Genomic DNA, 24,640 nt, shown 5'->3' with positions numbered 1-24,640 from the left:
ATGGCGCTTTCATCTCAAAGACGCTTTCAAGACCAACAACATTAAGTTAGTTCATGGGCGGATCTTTACGTGGGGGGGGGGGGGGGGGAGGGGGAAGGGGAAGAGGAAGAGAGAGAGAGAGAGAGAGAGAGAGAGAGAGAGAGAGAGAGAGAGAGAGAGAGAGAGAGAGAGAGAGAATATAAAATGCAAAGAAAGACTATAGTATTTCTTAAGGTGATTTCTAAGTAGGTGAAATACTTTTGTTTTTTCTTGTCCTCTGTCTATGCTCTGGTGTGGTTTGTTTCTGCCTTGGTTTTCCTGAAAAACAAAACATGACATAACATCAGTACTGTTGACCCGTGAACATGCTTTCTCATATCATCAGCAAACCGTTCACATCTGTAAAATGAAAACCCTGTTAAAATGTGTACAAAGCTTAAGGCACCTGACATATTTGTTTTTACGAAAACCATGTTCTACCTGTCACTCACTGCATAGTTACAACAAGCTGTTGTTATATGCAATGTCCAAGATATATGCAACGTCCAAGATACATGCAATGTCCAAGATATATCCAATGGCCAAGATATATGCAATGTCCAATAGATGGCGCTAAAACTCTGGGTAGGTGAGTAGTATTGCCTTGTCCTATAAAACCACCCAACTCTCAGGTCCCCTCCCTTTTCTCCTGTGAGGTGTGATGTGGAAATTTGGTTGGAGTTGGACTGAGACCACACCCTGCCCTGAGGGAAGCTGCCTGATCCTGCAGCCTGCACCTTACAATGTCAATACTGAGAACAATGATGGCTGTAGCTGCCATTCTTTAGACAAGCACACATGCACACACACACGTAAATAAACCAAACCTCTTGTTTGTTTTTTTATATATATACTTTTTATTTTATTTTATTGAACCTTAATTGAACGTGTTTTTGTTTTTGTACACATCAGGCCGTGTAGAAATAGCTCAGTCAAGGTAAGAACAAACTGTAATTCCCCATTGTTTTATGTAGCGCCCTGGTGTGACTGCTGACAGGCTATTTTCTGTCAACTATTTGTTGTGAAATAAAACCTCCACATTTGTAACTATCGTCAATTCACTGGGCATATTCATCAGGGTGTGTTCAAGGTTGTGAAAGCACATAAATAATACTGGATTGTATGACTTACAGATAGGGATTAGTGGGTCCCACCCTTTGATTTCACAGATTAAGGGAAGGCCAATTTTTTTGTAAATGAACTGTGATGGCTAAACCCTGTGATGCAAAAGACAAAATTATGCTGCATATCCAACCTGGTCTCATAGCCTAGACGTAACATAGAAAACGTAAATCCGGGGACACTCAAATTAGTATGATATGTTACGTTTGGTATGGGTATATAAGACAGATGGTTACTGAAGGCAAATATGAAAAGAGGGTGGTTGTTTGGGGTGGATGAGTGGGCGTATAATGCTAATGTCTAGCAATCCAAAGGTTGCGTCTTCGAATCTCATCACAGACAATTTTTGCTAATTGTGAAACTTTTCAACTACTTACTACATTTTAGCAACTTTGCAACTACTTAGCATGCTAGCTAACCCTAACCTTAACCCTTTAGAGCTAACTAGCTAGCTAACGTTAGCATTAGCCGCCTAGCTAATGTTGACCACAACAAATTGGAATTCGTAACATATCATACGTTTCGCAAATTTGTAAAATGTTGTACTTTTAGCAAATTCGTAACATATTGCACAAATTGCAATTAGTAACATATTGTACAAATGCAACTCATAACATTTCATACGAATTACAATTCGTAACATATAAGAAATGGATAATGGACATCCACAAAAGAATACATACCATACGAATATCATACAAAATGGAGTCTCTTGGATTTCCGTACGGAATAATAGGAAATGCTCTGAGATATAAAGCACTTTGACAGGGAGGAACGATCCAAAGTACGCTACAAATACAACACAAGAAAGGAAGAAAGTGGTTTGTTTACATCATTTACTTGCCAGGGTGAGTGCCTGTCCCGTCCAACACATGCTGACAAGACCTAGCCTACACTACACAGTCCAGCACACACTTTGGGGACAGATAACCCATTGTTTCATTAATGTCAACTCCTCGAACATCCCACCCCTTGTAATTACATGATGATGTTGTCTCTCTCTCTCTCTCTCTCTCTCTCTCTCTCTCTCTCTCTCTCTCTCTCTCTCTCTCTCTCTCTCCCTCTCTCCCTCTCTCCCTCTCCCTCCCTCTGTCCCTCTCCCTCCCTCCCTCTCCAAGAATGCACATGCTTTCGAAATGAAATATACCGTACTTTACGTAATTCTAGATATGAATCAGATCATAGCTATGAGATGTAGATTCTATTCATATACTGCTGGTACATTAAACCTCAACAACAAGCACAGCCAGTCCAGCTAAAGGGAGTTACTTTAACAAGGCAACTACGCAGACCTACCGAATCTGCAGTGTCAAAGGAAGCATCCCAAATGACACCCTATTCCCTACATAGTGCACTACTTTTGACCATGGCCCATCAAAAGTAGTGCACAACGTAGGGAATAGAGTGTTACTAATCAAAGACGGCTTGATCGAATTAACTCATGAAGATCAAATTCCACTCAGGTCAACTGACACTGCTAGCTAGTAATACAATCTAAAACGGACCCGTATTACCATGACCAAAAATGTATTCTAAGTAAATCAAAAACAGAGAGTGTGTGTGTGTGTGTGTGTGTGTGTGTGTGTGTGTGTGTGTGTGTGTGTGTGTGTGTGTGTGTGTGTGTGTGTGTGTGTGTGTGTGTGTGTGTGTGTGTGTGTGTGTGTGTTTTTCTCAAAGTCAACACGCCGTGTGAGAGATCGAACGCGCAAACACCACACGTGACACACCTGAGCCCTCCAAAACTGCATTCATCAGAGGAATTAGAAATCATCAAAAGAGCCACACAAAAAAAACACAACGTCCCATTTCATGATTTTGCAGATTTTTTCATGATTTTGCTCTACTACACTGCAATAGAGACATTGAAGGATTTGAGAGACCCGGGAGACTGAAAAGATTTGGCATGGCTCCTCAGATCATCAAAAAGGTTCTACAGCTGCACCATCGAGAGCATCCTGACTGGTCGCATCACCGCCTTGTATGGCAACTGCTTGGCCTCCGACCGCAAGGCACTACAGAGGGTAGTGCGTACAGTCCAGTACATCACTGGGGCCAAGCTTCCTGCCATCCAGGACCTCTGTTTATTATCTATGTATAGTCACTGTACCTCTACCTACATGTACATATTACCTCAATTACCTCGACTAACCGGTGCCCCCGCACATTGACTCTGTACCGGGTACCCTCCTGTATATAGCCTCGCTACTGTTGTTTTATTGTTGCTCTTTAATTATTTGTTATTTTTCAGTTTTCTTCTGGTTTATTTTTAATTCTGTTTATTTATTTTTTAACTTCAGTTTATTTTAGTAAATACTTTCTTAACACTTATTTTTCTTAACTACATTTTTGTTAGGGGCTTGTAAGTAAGCATTTCACTGTAAGGTCTACACTTGTTGTATTCGGCGCATGTGACAAATAACATTTGATTTGATGAAAACTATGCTGCTCTAACTCTCTAATAAGCCCTATTATTATTGTTGCTATTCAGAGTTATTTACAAAAGCAGAGGGAGGGGGGTCACCAACAGATCCCGGCTCAGAGAATACACCTCTCGTTATTATTCTCTAAGTCCCGCCCTCATCTCTCACATTAAAAAGTAACCTAAGGCCACATCACACCCAACTCTCACTCCTTCACTCTCTATTGCTGCAAATAGTGCTCTAGGTTTCATAACACCAAATGTGTATTTTCCTGTTCCCTCTTTTGGAACATATCTTTATGATCTAGAGAAGTATTTGGGCAGTCCTTGTTCTCACAGTTTTGACATATTCCTGGCAAGGTGTACTGGGAGGGGCAGAGAGAGACTGTGAGGGAGGGATGAATGGGTGGGGGAGAGAGAAACATGAAGAGGGAGAGAGAGATAAAGAGAGAGAAACATGAAGAGGGAGAGAGAGAGAGAGATAGAGAAACATGAAGAGGGAGGAGAAAGGGGAAGGGGAGGGAGGGTTGAGAGGGAGGAAAGAACACAGGGAGGGAAGGAGAGGGTGAGAGAGAGGAGAGAACAAATGGATGGAAGGGGTGAGAGCAGGGGGGTGAGAGAGAGGGAGAACACAGGAAGGGAAGGAGGGGAGGAGAGGGTGAGAGAGAGGAGAGAACAAATGGATGGAAGGGGTGAGAGCAGGGGGGTGAGAGAGAGGGAGAACACAGGGAGGGAAGGAGGGGAGGAGAGGGTGAGAACATGGGAGGAGGGTGAGAGAGAGGGAGAACACAGGGAGGGAAGGAGGGGAGGAGAGGGTGAGAGAGAGGGAGAACATGGGAGGAGGGTGAGAGAAAGGGAGAACACAGGGAGGGATGGGGGGAGGAGAGGGTGAGAGAGGGAGAACATGGGAGGAGGGTGAGAGAGAGAGGGAGAACATGGGAGGAGGGTGAGAGAGAGGGAGAACACAGGGAGGGAAGGAGGGGAGGAGAGGGTGAGAGAGAGGGAGAACATGGGAGGAGGGTGAGAGAGAGGGAGAACACAGGGAGGGAAGGAGGGGAGGAGAGGGTGAGAGAGAGGGAGAACACAGGCAGGGAAGGAGGGGTGAGAGAGAGGGAGAACACAGGGAGGGAAGGGGGGAGGAGAGGGTGAGAGAGAGGGAGAATATGGGAGGAGGGGTGAGAGAGAGGGAGAACACAGGGAGGGAAGGAGGGGAGGAGAGGGTGAGAGAGAGGGAGAACATGGGAGGAGGGTCTAACTGTTCCAGGACCAGTTCCTGTGGAATGTCAGCCTAGAAGTAAACTTGGCGTCATGCCAGGGACCTTAAAACCACAGACAGCTGCTTTACAACCTCTGTAGAAAACAGAGAGGAGAACTGTTTAAATGTTCCAGTTATTTATTAGTGAATTTCATTTAAGATTTCCAGTCTTTCTGTCCATTAACTACACAATGTTATGTTTCTCCCAACTTGCTTTCACTTAGACAATCTCCTCAAACTAGAGATCAAATCAAATTGTATTGGTCGCAAACACATGTTTAGCAGATGTTATTGCGGGTGTAGCGAAATGCTTGTAAAGACTGGAAAGCAGACAGGGAAGAACACTATAGGAAAGGAGACAGGGAAGAACACTATAGGAAAGGAGACAGGGAAGTACAATATAGGAAAGGAGACAGGGAAGTACAATATAGGAAAGGAGACAGGGAAGTACAATATAGGAAAGGAGACAGGAAAGTACAATATAGGAAAGGAGACAGGGAAAGACACTATAGGAAAGGAGACAGGGAAAGACACTATAGGAAAGGAGACAGGGAAAGACACTATAGGAAAGGAGACAGGGAAGGACAATATAGGAAAGGAGACAGGGAAGAACACTATAGGAAAGGAGACAGGGAAGTACAATATAGGAAAGGAGACAGGGAAAGACACTATAGGAAAGGAGACAGGGAAAGACACTATAGGAAAGGAGACAGGGAAAGACACTATAGGAAAGGAGACAGGGAAGGACAATATAGGAAAGGAGACAGGGAAGAACACTATAGGAAAGGAGACATGGAAGAACACTATAGGAAAGGAGACATGGAAGGACAATATAGGAAAGGAGACAGGGAAGAACACTATAGGAAAGGAATGAAATATGAGCAGGAAGAGGAAACTGTTAAGTACCGGAATCCAACTCTTAACATCAAAAAGACACACAGATCAGGAGGGAAACTATGGTTTGTATAATTGCTGTAATGTAAAGTCACATGACCAGCTGGTTGAGGGGTAAACAAAACCGTATTGCTGTAATGTAAAGTCACATGACCAGCTGGTTGAGGGGTAAACAAACAGTGAACAAGACTTGTCTTCGTGGAATCATACGACAGACAAGCAAGTCATGGAAAGCAGAAACAACAACAGTCAAACAACTTATCTTTCTTCCATTTCTATCTCTCCGTGCCTTGAGTGTAACAACAAAAAATGTACTTGTCAAAGGACACAACGCACTCGAATCAAATCATTGAGCTCATCGAAATGTGCTCAAGAGAGACATGAAAGTCAATATTTGGGCACAAAAACTGTCAAAGAAGAAAATTGTGGGGAAGGAATGGGAGGGAAGGAATGGGATGAGCGTCATACATCATCATTGTGGTTTGCTATGTAACTGTGCTATGAGAGAAAACCTGCAGGATACACGAGGACAGACCACCCGACCAGAAAGCTTCTGGTTTCTGACAATGGCAGCTCCTAACCAGTTGGCTAAAACCCGCCTCTTTCTAACCACAGAACATTTCTGTATATACCCTGTTTCCTTCCCCCTTATTGGCTATATTGTCTACGTACTGTTTGGCAGTTTGGTATTCCTTAGACTTGTGACACTAAAAATGTATCTTGCCGCAGCTGCTACTACCAACAGTTAAACAGTGTGATCTGGCAGTGCTCGGCTTGCCATTTCATATTAAAGGTGGGGGGCTGGACTAAACAGGTGGTCGAGCAATGGTATGGGGGGTAAAGAGGAGGCACACACAGGGTGTCAGATTTCTCCAAGGCAGGCCTTTCACAGCTGAATGGACACATGACCTTCCAGGTTCAAAGAAGGTTCTGTGACAAACATTCCAAAAGAGGTTCTAGAGTTTGACTTTAGAATCACCAAGGTCCAATCAACAAAGACAATAGATTGCTTATAGTTGTGGAGATATTCAGTTTACAGTGACTGATGTGTTTTGTGTTGTGTTTAGTCTGTGTCTTGTCGTCAACATCTTGGAGGACTATATCTTTGAATGAAGGACACTTACGTACTTTGGATTGCTCAAGCAAGGCCAAGGGCTCTGTTGTCTCTTTGCTTTCTGTTTGTCTGTTAACAGAGGGACACACGGAGAGAGAAGAGGAATAGGAGTTAATCACATTGATTGATCGACTAGTTAGGTTCATTCTCACGTCCACACATCTCTCTTGCATGTGTTACTCACACAAGAGAGCAACCAACTTCAACACACTTTCATTCATGGCTTTCGGACAGACATAGAAACAAATTCATAAACTACCCCCGTACTTACACGCTATTGCTCCAGGGATATCTAGTCTACATGACTACGTCACACGTCTGCAGTGTGTTGTGATTGTGTCTTCCTAAAAATGCAATGGACTTTCACCTCAGAGAGAATTCCTTTAATCAGCTGGAGGGGCACCCCGGAACATTAATAATGAACCTGCCTGGGTGAGAATAAAGTATTGATGGCAAAGAGGACCACTTATGTAAAACACTCCCTTAAATGATGTGTATCCAGCTACTGCTTAGACCATGATGCATCATTTTAACCCCCAAAATATCTATGTGATGATGTTAAGTCAATGTGGACAACTGATTGGATTTACAAAACGTCATCAAGGTAAGGACATTTAGTCCCTTTTTTCACCCAAATTTTTACCTAAATCCAACAACATGGTTAAATGTTTTGAAGATTTCACATTAAATTGACGTCGGTGGACAACTCAACCCAATGTAAATCAAAAGTAGACGTTTAAACTGACGTCTGTGCCCAGTGGGTAATGTGAATTATGTGGCAGACCATACCATAGCAGGCAGCCATACCATTTTAAATAAGCACCACAGATCACTCAACACAACAAGATACACTGCAGGCAGGTCATTTCAGCGCAAGACTAGTATGTTCAAACCACAACTTGGAACACATTGCTGGACTATCAAACGTTGCCAAATCAGTCCCATACAAAAACAGTCACGAGGTATTGGCCCTTTACTTACAATGTTCCCCCTGGGGAGTCAACACCTTGGCTTGTACACAGACCTCACATACCCAGCTGCTGTCTGCCGTAGGCCTACTTCTGATGTCTGCATGTGGCTTCTAATACGTTTAGCCAAGATTCACTTTCAGTTCAGGTCTATTAACATCTTAGAAACAACTAGCGACTAGCCTTAGGCCAACGTAACAGATAGCGTCTCGCTTGAGGTTATAGAGCCTTCAGAAAGTATTCCCACACCCGTGACTTTTTCCACATTTTGTTGGAGTAGTGGGGAGGAGAACATCGACATTTCTCGCTTAAATCATTTTGCAGACACAAAAAAAGATCCCACCTTGTCTAGCGTATTTTGTTTTGTGGACATTTGGAAAGTTTACTGACAAATGTCTGTTTCCATCAGGCCTGTCCTTATATTTTTTTTATTTCGACATGAACTTTACTCACATAAAAAGGTCGGATGGAAACCTGCTTAGTGTCCCAATACTCTTGGAGCTCACTAGCACATGTCTGAAGGTGAAGAATTATCTGACTTAAGATTCATGAGTCATACTTATCTGACTTAAGATTCATGACTCATACTTATCTGATTTAAGATTCATGACTCATACTTATCTGATTTAAGATTCATGACTCATACTTATCTGATTTAAGATTCATGACTCATACTTATCTGATTTAAGATTCATGACTCATACTTATCTGACTTAAGATTCATGACTCATACTTATCTGACTTAAGATTCATGACTCATACTTATCTGACTTAAGATTCATGACTCATACTTATCTGATTTAAGATTCATGACTCATACTTATCTGATTTAAGATTCATGACTCATACTTATCTGACTTAAGATTCATGACTCATACTTATCTGATTTAAGATTCATGACTCATACTTATCTGATTTAAGATTCATGACTCATACTTATCTGACTTAAGATTCATGACTCATACTTATCTGATTTAAGATTCATGACTCATACTTATCTGATTTAAGATTCATGACTCATACTTATCTGATTTAAGATTCATGACTCATACTTATCTGACTTAAGATTCATGACTCATACTTATCTGATTTAAGATTCATGACTCATACTTATCTGATTTAAGATTCATGACTCATACTTATCTGATTTAAGATTCATGACTCATACTTATCTGATTTAAGATTCATGACTCATACTTATCTGATTTAAGATTCATGACTCATACTTATCTGACTTAAGATTCATGACTCATACTTATCTGATTTAAGATTCATGACTCATACTTATCTGATTTAAGATTCATGACTCATACTTATCTGATTTAAGATTCATTCATACTATAAAGTATCTGTAGAATTCTGATTTCCTGAATGATTATGGTCATTTCCTGCACAGCCTTTAAGCTATGAGACGTCTATATTTTCAAGATATAATCATATAATCATATGCTAGCCAACTGCTTTGATAGTGATAGATTTAATTTTCCGATTAAACTTTGCCATTTGTCTAGACAGTAAAAGCTGAACTTGGTACGTTATATTTAAAGCGCTTCCTGTCCACGTTTGAAGATGACTGTTTTGACTGGACGAGGGTACTGGGAAACAAAGAAGAGTCTTTCCTTTGGAGCAGAAACAGCAAATGGTGGACTGGATTCCTCACAGACAGGAATGGACCAGTGACAACCTGCCCCCATTTACAAATTCTTTAAAGACAAGTTTTTTTTAGTTTTTTTAACAACTGTCATTAGTCTGCTGCCTCCTCCCCTTTGTTGTTGTATACAGCTGAACTATTCAATACCTCCGAGAAAAGTACAACAAATAACTGTGTTTACAATCCTGAGAGACTTTATTGGATTGTCTTCCCTCACCACCAGCAAACATGTTGTTGTTTTGTTTGTTTATTAGAGACACTTTCAATTTAAAAAACGGAACTCAAAGTCAAAGTTAAAGTTATAGTAAAGTGGTCAAAATATGAAAAGCTTTCCAGGATTTTGATTGGTTACAGGCTGAACTAGTTTGAGGATCAAACGCAAACCTTTTGATGCATAGCACAGTTATATCTGTATAGTGTTAACAAATTGGATCTAAGCTTGATTTATAGTTATGTATCACTCCCGTGTTCCGTTTCTGCTTCCTGTTGAAGTTGCAGAAGAGCAGAAACCAAGCAGGTCACAGCTACACGTCGTTGTCTATAGCGACAGGGTCTGGCAACGGATCCAACAAGTGTTTCTGTCTTAACTGACCCCCCCGGCCTCCAGTCATTTCAAACCCTCATTAAAGTCTTTCATCACAACACCACCAAGCTAAAACGTCTTCCTATCCTTACTGCTTTATTGTTGGCGCAGCTAGTTGGTTGGTTATTTCTGCCGGGGTACTGAAATAGATAGGTGATAAACGCCAAGCGATACGAGGTTGGATTGTCACTGTGTTTGCATAGAGAGACTCAGGGGTATGACAGCTGTCTAAACTAGCAGACACCCAGAGGCGTTGTATTCATTTTGCCTCCTGTCACGAAGGGGAGATCAACAACATACCTGGTAGGGCTGACCCCAATCGGTCGACTGGTCCGATTGTTTGGTCGTTAGGGTGTTAGTCGACCGCCATGCGCCTCCCAGAGTACACAACCTATGCTACACTTGTGAGAAACAAGTTTTGGTTTATTTCATTCCATTTACGAGTTTTGTCAATTTAGTCATTGTCTTTTGTTTGGAGCGCTCCTGTCAATGTTGAGGAAGGACGCGCACGCATAGAAGTAGGCCTATAGGCTACCTGGCCTGATTTACACATAGAAATAGGTCTATAGGCTACCTGGCCTGATTTACACATAGAAATAGGTCTATAGGCTACCTGGCCTGATTTACACATAGAAGTAGGTCTATAGGCTACCTGGCCTGATTTACACATAGAAATAGGTCTATAGGCTACCTGGCCTGATTTACACATAGAAGTAGGTCTATAGGCTACCTGGCCTGATTTACACATAGAAGTAGGTCTATAGGCTACCTGGCCTGATTTACACATAGAAGTAGGTCTATAGGCTACCTGGCCTGATTTACACATAGAAGTAGGTCTATAGGCTACCTGGCCTGATTTACACATAGAAGTAGGTCTATAGGCTACCTGGCCTGATTTACACATAGAAGTAGGTCTATAGGCTACCTGGCCTGATTTACACATAGAAGTAGGTCTATAGGCTACCTGGCCTGATTTACACATAGAAGTAGGTCTATAGGCTACCTGGCCTGATTTACACATAGAAGTAGGTCTATAGGCTACCTGGCCTGATTTACACATAGAAGTAGGTCTATAGGCTACCTGGCCTGATTTACACATAGAAGTAGGTCTATAGGCTACCTGGCCTGATTTACACATAGAAGTAGGTCTATAGGTTACCTGGCCTGATTTACACATAGAAGTAGGTCTATAGGCTACCTGGCCTGCGTGCAAATGTAGGCATCTGATAGTATTTGGGCATCTGATAGTATTTCTGATTGGCTTAACACACCACCACTAATGAGCTGTGGAGCATCTCAAAGTAATGTTTTCTTCACCTCAAACAGCAAGCAAAGTCTGTTTTTACATCCGTTGAGAATTATAATAGTTCCTCCATGTATTTGAAAAATCTTTCCAGCTCTTTCCCTTTCAATAACCACTTAGTGTGATAGGGAAAAATGTCATGCTCTGATCCAATGGAAACATCATAAAATAGGTTCTGCCTGATTACTTCTTATCAGGGCTTGACTTGTACTGTAGTAGGTTCCGGTTCTCATTTTGGGTGCTGGTACTGTATATATTTAGATGCAGGAGCTCCACAATAATTTTTTGCTAATTCTATCAGAGGAATAGAGCAGTAGAACATTTGAGGTGCCGGTACTCAGCTCCAGTGAGCTCCTCCCCAAGTCAAGCACTGCTTCTTATCGCTTGCGCAAATAGCCTACAGCTGTGTCTGTCCCAAGCTCACTGGCGTGGGAAACTCTTGAGGGCCCAGAATATTTTATACAATGTTGCAAGCTTCAGCCAACACAAGCTAATAGTTGATCAAATGTTTCAAATTCGTTGCAGACAGGCTGAATATGATTTAACAGATGTTTATTGTTATCAGGATATTTTCTACCTGTAGGCTGCAATGTTTATATTTGTTGGATTTATATAGGCTATTTTTTACATAGTTGGCAATAGCAATAGAAGTTACATTTTAGGTTTGTATCATTTTCATTTAGATTTGGATGGAATTTTGATGAACCACATGAACAACGATTTTGAGATATGAATAAAGTTAAGTTGAGATATGAATTACATTTCACAAAAATGTGCATATGAAAACCATACCTTGCACGCAGATCGGTTGAAATGGTAAGATAAATTGGCATTCCACATGAGAAACGTTACCGACTCCTGGTGTAGCCTATTACCGGCAACTTCAGGAGAGTTACGGCAGAATCTGTTAAAGCCCGTATGAGCAGCAGGAGGAGGATGGTCAGGTTAATTTTTTTATTTTATTCTAGTTATCTAGATCTCTGGCACCCTCTTGAGGCATTTGTCTTATTTAATCAATCCGTAAGCTTAAAGCATCAGACAAGCTCAATGCATAGAGTTGATTTTATTAAAACACATAGGGTGTGTCTATATATAGAAAAATAGACGTTGAAAAATGTTGGCCAAACGATTGGTCGAAAGAACAGACGACTTTGTGGGCTCTGTATTCCATTCAAGGAAGCCGGTTGCAGGTAAGGTTGATCTGATTTGCATTGGTTGTTTTAATGTCTGTTTGGAAACATTTTCTGACTAGATAAATGGATATTGTCAATGGTGCTATTAACATAGGAACATGTCAACCTTGACTTGCATTGACTTGTTACATGGGCATCACACATCCAAAACACTGTGTACTATCGGTCACACCTATGTGGTAAAGTGAACACCATTAGTCAAAGCAAGGCGACTGGAATAACAGTTACAGAAGTATTCTGAGAAGTGTGGGGAAACACCTTCACCTATCATAGTACTGTTTTGGGAAACTAGTTCAAGGTCACTGCAAAACTAAGCTGAACAAATCTCAGGTAGGTTTAATCCAGAAAGGAAACAGTGTGGTCCCCAGACTACTGCTGACCGTCACAAGCACAGCAGTACACACAGAGGAGTGGTCGGCGCCAGCTAGCTTGCTAGTGACAGATAGCCTAGTGACAAGCACAGCAGTACACACAGAGGAGTGGTCGTCGCTAGCTAGCTTGCTAGTGACAGATAGCCTAGTGACAAGCACAGCAGTACACACAGAGGAGTGGTCGTCGCTAGCTAGCTTGCTAGTGACAGATAGCCTAGTGACAAGCACAGCAGTACACACAGAGGAGTGGTCGGCGCTAGCTAGCTTGCTAGTGACAGATAGCCTAGTGACAAGCACAGCAGTACACACAGAGGAGTGGTCGGCGCTAGCTAGCTTGCTAGTGACAGATAGCCTAGTGACAAGCACAGCAGTACACACAGAGGAGTGGTCGTCGCTAGCTAGCTTGCTAGTGACAGATAGCCTAGTGACAAGCACAGCAGTACACACAGAGGAGTGGTCATCGCTAGCTAGCTTGCTAGTGACAGATAGCCTAGTGACAAGCACAGCAGTACACACAGAGGAGTGGTCGGCGCTAGCTAGCTTGCTAGTGACAGATAGCCTAGTGGTTAGAGCATTGGACTAGCAACCGTGAATGTTGCAAGATCAAATTCCTGAGGTGACAAGGTCAAAATCTGCCTCTGAACAAGGCAGTTAACCCACTGTTCCTAGGCCGTCATTGAAAATAAGAATTTGTTCTTAACTGACTTGCCTAGTTAAATAAAAGGTCAAATAAAACATTTTTTTAAATGAAAGCTGTGCAGGGCTGGCTTGGGAATTCGACTGACTAGAATAGATGCATCACAATACCATGTCAGCAATATTGATTGTACCCTTGAGTGTACTGTCAAAATGTCTGAGATCTGATGGGCTTTTCCCCGTTCTAGTCAGTCAAACAAATATATTTATTTCTATGTGCCTCCGGTCTTTTCACCATCTCAGCGCTAGCTTGTTTGCTACTGGATCAGAGCAACGGGCTAGGCTTCGGGTCCTACCTCAGGCAGTGCTTGCTTGTTAAAGGAGCAACAGTCTAAAGGGCTAGGTGCTGTAATACGATGCTGGGCCCCACCCTAGCTTCCAGCCCTGACTCAGCGCTAGCAGTTAGCTTGCTAAGAGATTGGAGCAACAGGCTACGAGGCTGGGCCCCACCCTAGCCTCCAGCCCTGTCTCAGCCCTAGCAGATAGCTTGCTAAGAGATTGGAGCAATAGGCTACGAGGCTGGGCCCCACCCTAGCCTCCAGCCCTGTCTCAGCCCTAGCAGTTAGCTTGCTAAGAGATTGGAGCAATAGGCTACGAGGCTGGGCCCCACCCTAGCCTCCAGCCCTGTCTCAGCCCTAGCAGTTAGCTTGCTAAGAGATTGGAGCAACAGGCTACAGGGCTGAGATCCACCATAGCCTCTCAGTTCTAGCTAGATTGCTAAGAGAGCAACCAACGTGCTAGGCAACAGGGCTGGGTGTTGTGCTGTGCTGTACGGGGCTGAGCAAGCCAGGCCCTGGGATGGGTGTTGTGCTGTACGGGGCTGAGCAAGCCAGGCCCTGGGCTGGGTGCTGTGCTGTACGGGGCTGAGCAGGCCCCACCCTGCCTCTACCACATTCCTTGATAGAGTTGTCAGGCCAGCTGGAACAGAGCCTAGTCTCTCCTCTCTGTCTCTCTCTCTCTCTAGCAGTGACTAACTCCAAAGAAATGTCCTCCACTCACTCTACCCAGCCTCTTCGTGTGCTGCCTGCCACCCAGAGCACGTCAGCACAGGGTTCAGCCACAAAACAGAATCACTTTCTTCTTTCTTTCTTTCTTTCTTTCTTTCTTTCTTTCTTTCTTTCTTTCTTTCTTTCTTTATTCTGTTTGGTTGTGCAACTACAATCAACATCAATGAATGGATATCTGTACATGATTGTGCCAAGGAGTCATATAGACACTCCGGTTTAGTAAATACCTAGTGAGTTAGTCTTGTCTCTGAAAGAGGCAGTGAAAGTGAATGAAACCAGAGAGCAAATGATCTGAAAGGATCTGTCAGTCAAGACAACAATAAAGAATAGATTGAATGGCAAGATTTGGTTAAGGATCTATGGGCCCTGGTCTAAAGTAGTGCACTACCCCCTATGGGTCCTGGTCTAAAGTAGTGCACTACCCCCTATGGGCCCTGGTTAAAAGTAGTGCACTATGAAGGGAATAGGGTGCCATTTGGGATGCTCCCTTAGTTGCGGAATTATTCCAATGTTATTATCAAACAGAATTGTCTCAACGTTTTCCTCCTTCCGTTATTGATGGGGAGTAGTTGCAAGCGAAGGGGTGGACCGATCAGTTGACAAAGCAACATTTGCTACCACTAACTGGCCTGACTGGTTTACAGACCTGAGAGAGAAATGGAGAGAGAGAGAGAGCGAGAGAAAGGTTTTATATAAGCAAAGAGAAACATTTTTAGATTGACAGAGGCAAATGTGATTATTCTACAGTACATGGTGCGTAAAACCTCAAAATCAAATAACATTTGTTCAATAACTGAACTTGGAAATTATTTATTACACTGATTTGCAAGTGGAATAAATCATTTTATAGAAATGATTTACATTTTGTTTCCAACACGCATCAAAATGCACCAATAACTAAGGATGGCATACAAGTATTGTTTTAAAAGAGTGCAAATAAGTATTGTTATTTATACTGTAGGCTGTTGTTGTCTGACCCAAAGTGTCAGGAACACTGTTTATTGCTTGTGTGAATGTCACCAGTGGCTAACGGTATTTACAGGCTTATACCACACCTCCATTTTAATCTTAAAGTGATGGAGCTTTGTAAATCACCATTTAATACCTGAAATTCTATTACATTCTATAGTTATTGTTGACATTAATCTTTATAACGTCTTCCAGTGACATGACGTATTGATACATAGTGTTTAACACACCTGTAACCTTTTGACTTTCTGCACATTCTATAGGCTAGCGGTTTTATTTCAGAGTACAAGAACACTTGTGATTGTAAACAAGTGCTGAGAAGGAGGTAAACAAATTACAGTTTAAAAAACATATGTGAGCCAGTATCTGTTGCCAGCAAGATAACAACCTCAACAAAGCAAAATATAAGTCTAAATTAATATTCCTCGCACTGCCAGCCTGATATTTAGGCACTCCATTCCAAACAACATGTACGTACAGATGTAGGATCTTAATTTGACCAGTTTTGCACAGCAGGAAAATAATCCTGCAGCAACGGGAAATGTGAATGATTGTGTGGATTATAATTAAATGGACATTTTTGTAGGGGTTGATAAATGTTTCGTTTAGTTAGGGCAAATCAAGTCTGACTTTGTGGAAATTACAAACTTTATAATACTTTTTAGACCTTGAATAGACTACAAGTTTGCATTTCCTGGAATGCAGGAACTGTCCTGCAACAACAGGGTGATCAAATTAAGATCCTATATCTGTACACATGTCAACTCTAGTCAGAGCTGTACAAAGGGAGTTGGAAGGTGGGGGGGTTGCACGGTTGCACATATGCACGGTTGTGTAAGGTTTACAGCGTGTGTATTGTCAGGTTTTTCTGTGTTTCTTGGTTGTTATCTTTGTGATAGAGAAATCACTATCACCTAGGATAGGTGTCTGTTAACACATACTAGATTAAGGCACCATTTGCACTGAGTGACAATTATACACCTTTCAAACCAACTTTCCAGCTGAAATAATTAATTTTATAAAAAAACATATATCAAATGTCCTAAATCAAAGATATACACAAATAAAACATTATCTGATTCAATTGCTTTAGAAAGGGGCACATGACAGGGATGTCCTCCCCCCCCCCCCCACCTTCTGTTTGCACTTGCAATTAAACTGCTTGCAGAAGGAATTAGACAGGACCCAAACGTAACAGGTATCAGTATTGGTAAACATGAATATAAGATAAACTTATTTGCAGATGATATCCTGATATACCAGACCAATATTGAAAACTCAATGCCTCTGTTTCTAAAAAATATTATCAGAATACTTAAAAAAATTATTGCAATAGGATTTTTTGTGGGAATAACTCATGATCTACAGCAATCCTTTAAGTGGACCAAAAAAAATACGAAATACTTAGACGGTTAATAAGTGACAACAAACAACAAATATATAAAGATAACTTTATCCCATTATTCAACGAGTTGAAAGCAGATCTGATTAAATGGAACAAACTTCCCATGAATCTTACAGGTAGAATAAACCTCTTCAGAATGGCATTGCTCCCAAAGTTTTTATAATTATTCTCGGTAATACCAATTACCCAACCGAAGACATTCTTTAAATAACTATACTCGGTCATAACAGACTTTATATTGTCAAATAAAATGCATAGAATAAAAAGGAAAACTTTATCTTCTTAAGCCTGAGGGTGGTTTTAACCTTCCTGACTTGGAATTGTATCAACTTGCCACCCGGGGCTTTTACTTACGACATATACAGTACCAGTCAACAATTTGGACACACCTACTCATTCAAGGGTTTTTCTTTAGATTTACTATTTTCTACATTGTAGAATAATAGTGAAGACATCAAACTATGAAATAACACATATGGAATCATGCAGTAACCAAAAAAAGTGTTAAACAAATCAAATAGCCCAATTTGGTAAAAGACCAAGTCCATAGTATGGCAAGAACAGCTCAAATAAGCAAAGAGAAACAACAGTCCATCATTACTTTAAGACATGAAGGTCAGTCAATGCGGAACATTTCAAGAACTTTTCAAGTTTATTCAAGTGCAGTCACAAAAACCATCAAGCGCTATGATGAAACTGGCACTCATGAGGCCCTCCACAGGAAAGGAAGACCCAGAGTAACCTCTGCTGCAGAGGATAAGTTTATTAGCGTTAACTGCACCTCAGATTGCAGCCCAAATAAATGCTTCACAGTGTTCAAGTAACAGACACATCTTAACATCAACTGTTCATCCATAAACTGTTCCACATGGTAAACTACAGCCTTCCAAGTGGCTCATTCATCCCCCCCTCCTCTCCTCTGGAAGTATTCCCCAGGTCGTTTCTGTAAATCAAAATGTGTTCTCAGTCAACTTACCTGGTAAAATAAAGGGTAAAATAAAAAAATGTTAAAATGTAAAGCCATAGAAACCATATATGACTTGGTAATAGGAAATTATTTCCATTACAGAATTAAAAAGCAATTTTGGACCAATGTAGATATCTTCAAATACATGCAACTTGAAAGTTTCATATCAAGACATTTCGATTTGTTATCTTTTGGACATCAGAGCAATCTTGAAGAAACCTATTTGAGTCAGAAAAGGATGCTCATATGATAGATAAACTACACAAAACCTTGCAGAGAGCATATCCAACTGACAATCTCTTTGGAAAAAATATAAACTATTGAAAACAAGACTTAAAAAGAACTGATATTGGCACAAGATAGAGGGAATGTTGGAACATAACTAAGAGTTAACAAAAATTGACACATAATTCATTATAAACTAATGTATATAATGTATTACTACAAGAGACAAAATTCACAAAATTCTACAGCACAATGGCAGAGTCATGTCTTAAGTGTAAAACTAACAATGACTCAATAATCCATGCCGTCTGGGAATCCTATAGTCCAAAAGTTATGGGAGGAGTTTTGCCTTAGTATTAAATGTAGCCATAATGCTGAGGTGGCTTTGGCACTCACTACGCTCTTAAATTCTCGACGGTTGCTAGGCAGCGCCCGTTACTACTATCATTCTGGCAGTTCTAAACTTTGCAACCCATGAAAAAAATATATATATATAATCTTAATCATAACTGGATGGATCCATAAAGAACTGCTGTGGGAATAAAAATCACCGAACGATGAACATATTGGTATAAAGTATGCTAATGAAATTGAAGGCATGAAATTTGTTATAATACATACGTATGTTCAACTATTTCAGCTGCATTGAGACAATGTCAGAAATGTTTTTTTCTCACTAAATCTTTGTTTGGATACTGTTTAGGCTAGAATTATAAATGTTAGCTAAGTTGAGGTGAGTGCTGCTCGTGATCCTCTTGTCTAGTTGGCTCCTTCACTATCACTGATCAGAACATTTTGCCAGCATGCTGTGTAGCTTTAACGAGTGGGTTAGTTTACTCTTCCCCTCGCAGCCACTTAGTAGCCTAGGCCCGTCTCCCGACCAAAAGACCGTGACTTGTTTTAATCAATGTGATGTTGTTCCACTGAATCTCGGTCTTTATATTTGGTTCATTCTCTGACTGGGCAAATAAGTGGAGGTGGTATAGCTCATCAATTCATGTATCTATCATTGATCAGAAACATTTAGCATGTTATAATTCAGCAATAAGCCACGAGGGGGTGTGGTATATGGCCAATATACCACAGCTAAGGGCTGTTCTTATGCACGACGCAACACAGAGTGCCTGGACACAGCCCTTAGCTGTGGTATATTGGCCATATATCACAAACCCCAGAGTTGCCTTATTGCTATTATAAACTGGTTACCAACGTAATTAGAGCAGTACAAATAACTGTTTTGTCATATCCATGGTATACGGTCTGATATACCACGGCTGTCAGCCAATCAGCATTCAGGGCTCGAACCACCCAGTTTATAATGTAGCCTAAACCAAATGTAGATCTATTATTTTTGCTTGATCGCGTAAATACAACTCCAAAAGGCCGCTGAGGATCTGAAATATGAACACGAGACTCTTGTAAATAAAGATTGGTAATATTTTGATGAAGATACTGTCAACGTAAAACCATATGTCTGCTCCCTAACAAAGTGGATAGGGTAGGAAAGAGATGAAAACATGGATGAAGAAAAAAAGCATGGGCTTGTCCTGGGCTCTGTTTCAAAATATCCCCATTTTTTCCCCCTATGACAGCGGTTCCACACGTTGCCGTGACGACGCAAGTTGTGTTGGGGGAAAAAAATATTATTTTATATTTTATTCTGTTATATTTCATTATATTATTAGCCTACTATAAAATATAAGTGTGTTGACTGTGATTAGGGAGGCCTAAGTGTGTCGTATCTGTTTAATGAACATAATCACTATTGATTTAATGTGCATGGCCATGTACTGTAGCATATAGACTGCACAAACCAGTAACATAATTCAACTCAAAAATGTTGCCATTCTATTATTCTGAAAATACATTGTATTAGTCTTTTAATGTTTCCTAAAACAAATTAATAATGCATTTCTTAGTGATGGTGTATATTCAATAGATTTTCTTTAAATAGACGTCCACCCACATCTGCCCACATCTACTTCCACTCATAAACGTGCCGCCATGTGCACAAGAGATATAAAAAAAACTTAGCGCGGCAAGAATTTGGTTAAAAAAAAAAATAGGACTGTATGAATTGGGCTCTAAAAAGCCAGATTTTTTTTACAGGCAACATGCCGTAAAGTCTGTCTCTAAATGCAGACAGAATAGTAGCGAGGAGGGTGTAGGGAGTGGCTCTCTCTGAAAATCTGTGTACAATCGCTCTGTCTGAAAGAGGTATTTTGCAATAATTATTATCATGAACATTGCTACATTTCATTATGGCAAAATAAGTCCATGAGTCAAGAGATATTTGTTGAGATTTGCTTACAGTTACACAGAGGGGGGAGGAGAACCCACCACACTAGTGGATCTCTAGCCAACAATTTCACAAGTTGGGATCAATAACGTGCTACTGTCCTACTTCTGACGGATGGACAACTGTTGCTGCTTTAGTGCACCAGTCATGAAATCTACGTGATAAATAAAAGAAAATAGGGTGGGATTAAAATGAGTTAAATATCTCAATTATCCACAATCAGAACACCCAGGGACCAATCAGACAAAGAGATTAATCGAAGTGTTAAAAGAAAAACTTTTGTTTGATGGGAATCAGTCCTCCTCCCGTACTCTCTCTCCCTCTCCCTCTCTCTCCCTCTCTCTCCCGTACTCTCCCTCTCTCGCTCCCTCTCTCTCCCTATCTCTCTCGTACTCTCCCGTACTCTCCCTCTCTCTCCCATACGCTCTCCCTCTCTCTCCCGTACTCTCCCTCACTCTCTCCCGTACACTCTCCCTCTCTCGCTCTCTCTCTCTCCCGTACTCTCCCTCTCTCGCTCTCTCCCTATCTCGCTCTCTCTCTCCCGTACGCTCTCCCTCTCTCGCCCTCTCTCTCTCCCGTACTCTCTCTCTCTCTCCCGTACGCTCTCCCTCTCTCTCCCGTACTCTCTCCCTCTCTCTCCCTCTCTCCCGTACTCTCTCCCTCTCTCCCGTACTCTCTCCCTCTCTCTCCCGTACTCTCTCCCTCTCTCCTGTATGCTCTCCCTCTCTCCCGTACTCTCTCCCTCTCTCCAGTACTCTCTCCCTCTCTCTCCCTCTCTCCCGTACGCTCTCCCTCTCTCTAACGGGCAAGGTCCTAAACGCCCCTGAATGGGACCTAGAGGAGGAAATGACAAAAGGAAGTGTGCGAGAGTCTGGGCTCTTTCCGTTTCACACTGGCCCAGTGAGAGTGCCACTCCTCTCCTCTGCTATCAACAGTTAGCAGGGGGAACGCTATGGTGGCAGGTTTGGTGGAGTACAATGATGAGTGTTCTATGAATTCCATTGTCCACTGGATTGACAGATTACGTTAATAAATAACAAAACCAGGTCTGGGATTGTCAGGGGGTTGTCAAGAACGGTTCTGAATCTGAAGTTGGCTGTGTAGTAACTTATCGTTTACTTAAATTCCAGTCAAAATTTGACACTTACTATATTCTCTGTTTTGAACAAGTACTACCATGTCAAATGAACTGTTCAAAACACTGAACATGCAGACATAGGCTATACTTACATTACATACCATCACAATAAAAAAAGTGAACATTTAAAGGTCCAGTGCAGTCAAAAACGTGATTTTCCTGTGTTTTATATATTTCCACACTGAGGTTGGAATAATACTGTGAAATTGTGTAAATTATGATAATGCCCTTTTAGTGTAAGAGATGTGTAAGAAATGTTTGAAAATATTGCCTGAAATTTTAGCCAGTTTTTTGGTGGGATTAAGTTTTTGCCTGTCTGGTGACATCATCAGGTGGTAAATTAGTTAATAGACCAATAAGAATGAGAGTTCCAAACCTCTCTGCCAATAACAGCTAGTTTTAAGTTTTCTCCTCCCCACTCAGACCACTCCCACACAGTCCTAGCTAAATTCTTACTTGAGAAATTGCTCTTTGCTAAGAAGCTATTTTTGTTTATTTTTGATCATTTTAATTTGAAACAATCACTGTAAAGGTACTTAATATTTACCCAGAAATGATTTGATATTGAGATGATTTTTTAAAAAAGAGTCTGTATTGGACCTTTAAGCACGACTTGACCAACCATACAACCCTTTGCTCATAGCCGCTGTTATTATCCATCACGTCGTCAGGAACAATTGGGAGAACCACTATACTTTTTCAGCTTTAAGACATTTTCTGTGAGCTCGCTGGCTCTGGTGCCAGCCTGTGGCTTGTGTTCTCTGGGAGAGAGACTTTCCTTTCCCTGCGGCTCTACAGTAGAACGTCGGCCAGGGTGTGGCAGAAAGGGGGAAGGGAGCGATTAAAGCATTTGAATTTCCACCCAACTATACAAAGCGTAATATCTGGGGGATCTAAGTCTCTCCGTCTATAACTCTATCTCTATCTATTGGGATGGAGAAACACACAAAAGGTGTCTGTTTGGTTTTATTATAACTTCAAAGTTAATACACGACTGAAGTTATAATAAAGTTGCTGTTTCTGTTATTCAAACACATTCTGCATCTTTGTTACTTAATGTTCTGAGCTCGAGTAAAACGCCTCTTTCACTCTGAGATACAGAATTCTTGATTATTTTTCCCCTCTTTTCCTCAAGCCTGGTTTCAATTAGTAAGTATTTCCAAACCACTACATTCCATTACCATAACCCCCCCCCCCTCTCTCTCTCCCTCTCTCTCTCTCCACCCTGGCTAGAATCCCAGGATAAAACGAATCGAGTTAAAACTGCAAGTGAGGAGAAAGTCGCTAAAACTCCATTCATGTGAACACGTTAAAACACACTTTAAACAGATAAAAACTGTTTTTGTTTTTAAGTTTTAGCTAAATTGGAAAGTACAGTTTGATTTATCACACACACTGTATACTTGTATACTATATTAAAACCGTTACTATATTATACTCTGAAAAGCGTTGGTTTTTGGTGACGATCGGTTAGAAGATGGTGTTCTAAGATTGCTGTACATGATTGCAGAGTGTGTCATTATTTTCTCTCTCCCATGGGTGCGCCTCCCTGAAACAGGGAGTAAGAGGGAGGGAGGGAGTAGGAGGGTAATAGTAAAAAAAAGTAGAACCCGTACCCAAAGCCTGTAGCCTATCTTAAAAGGCTTTATGGGTAACTGCCTTTAATGATAGCCATTCCTTAACAAACAATTACTCTTACTCATACTCACACAAACACAAACACTCGACTTGGTAGATTAGAATCAAATAGGGGGAAAAAAAACATAATTTAGCTTGACAGGTTTTTCATCAAAGGTGATATTTGGGCGTTTTCTTTGTACATTTTTTTTTTACTGCGTGCAGGGCGATGTTAGAATGATCAATATCCACGTTGCTGAGATGAAGTAACAACTGGACGAGGTTACACATCTGCATGGGGTGGGGTATTTTAAAATTGGATAGATAAGCATTAAGCACAAAGGAACATAAACCCCCCTTTATGTGACTGGCGTCGCTCCATATACCCCAGTTAGCCTTTATTTTGTGCGCAGTAACAGAGAGTGAAATAAGAAGTGCGACCCAACTCTTCCGTTAATGTGGGTGGTGACACACACCCACTTCATCCCGTGTTCTAAATTACAGAACTTTGAACGAGAAAACAAAGTAACACGGCGGACCACCACCCTTCCTCTCAGTTAGTGGGTGAAAGACTGTTATTCTTATTTTCAAAAACGTCATGTAAACGAACCTCAAACAACACGATTGCCACGTCATTTAACAAATGCCTTACAACTTTGTGAGTTTACCAGATAGGATACCATCACCATAATACACTTTTAAAATAACCTACATAAGAATGGTGATGAAATGGTTGTTTTACCTATGAGCAGTCTTGAGTTGCAACAACTTTAACACAGCAGCTTGAGCATCTTCGGCAGTGTTCTCTTCCCCTCCTCTGTCCCAGCAGTCGATAAAAGCACGTCTTCTTCGTCCCAATCGAAACTTATTTCTCTCTTATAAAAAAAACTTTTCTTGCTTTATCAACCCGAGTCTTCCTCGGTGTCCAGGGAGTTGTTCTCTCTCCCCTCCCTTTTCACTCTCTCCCCTTAGAAAGTGCGTTGTACCTTTTTTTTCTAGTCTGCGTGGCTGTTACTCCGAGCGATGCAGAATGGTTGGACATGCGAACGGGTAGGGCTACTGGTCGTGGATAGAGGGCGGGAAGGAGGGATATAGGGAGGGAGGTGTAGAAGGGAGTGGCCGTAGTCTCCTTTTCTGGCTCTGCCCATCCAATGCAACCTGGAATCAGGGGTAGACATAACATAGTAAATAAAACTAATTTTGTAAAACAAAAATATAAACGCAACATGCAACAATTTCAAAGATTTTACTGAGTTACAGTTAATATAAGGAAATAAGTCAATTTAAATTAATTAATTAGGCCCCATTCCATGGATTTCAGAACTGGGCAGGGGTGTAGCCATGGGTGGGCCTGGGAGGGCATAGGCCCACCCACTTGGGAGCCAGGCTCACCTACTGGGGAGCAAGGCTCAGCCAATCAGAATGA

General features: G+C 41.3%; 1 long non-coding RNA gene across 1 annotated transcript; it reads right to left on the bottom strand.

The window, feature by feature from the left end:
• Nucleotides 1-236: 236 nt before the first annotated feature.
• On the bottom strand, nt 237-24,229 carry LOC120047368. The gene is made up of 3 exons (XR_005476875.1): nt 23,957-24,229; nt 6,837-6,891; nt 237-297 (listed from the first exon to the last, which is right to left on the bottom strand). It is a non-coding gene; the product is annotated as an uncharacterized LOC120047368 (long non-coding RNA).
• Nucleotides 24,230-24,640: the final 411 nt, after the last annotated feature.

The sequence above is a fragment of the Salvelinus namaycush genome, chromosome 5 (assembly GCF_016432855.1).
Source record: "Salvelinus namaycush isolate Seneca chromosome 5, SaNama_1.0, whole genome shotgun sequence".
In the NCBI taxonomy this organism is placed as follows: domain Eukaryota; kingdom Metazoa; phylum Chordata; class Actinopteri; order Salmoniformes; family Salmonidae; genus Salvelinus; species Salvelinus namaycush.
This window is presented reverse-complemented; position numbering and strand designations above follow the sequence as displayed.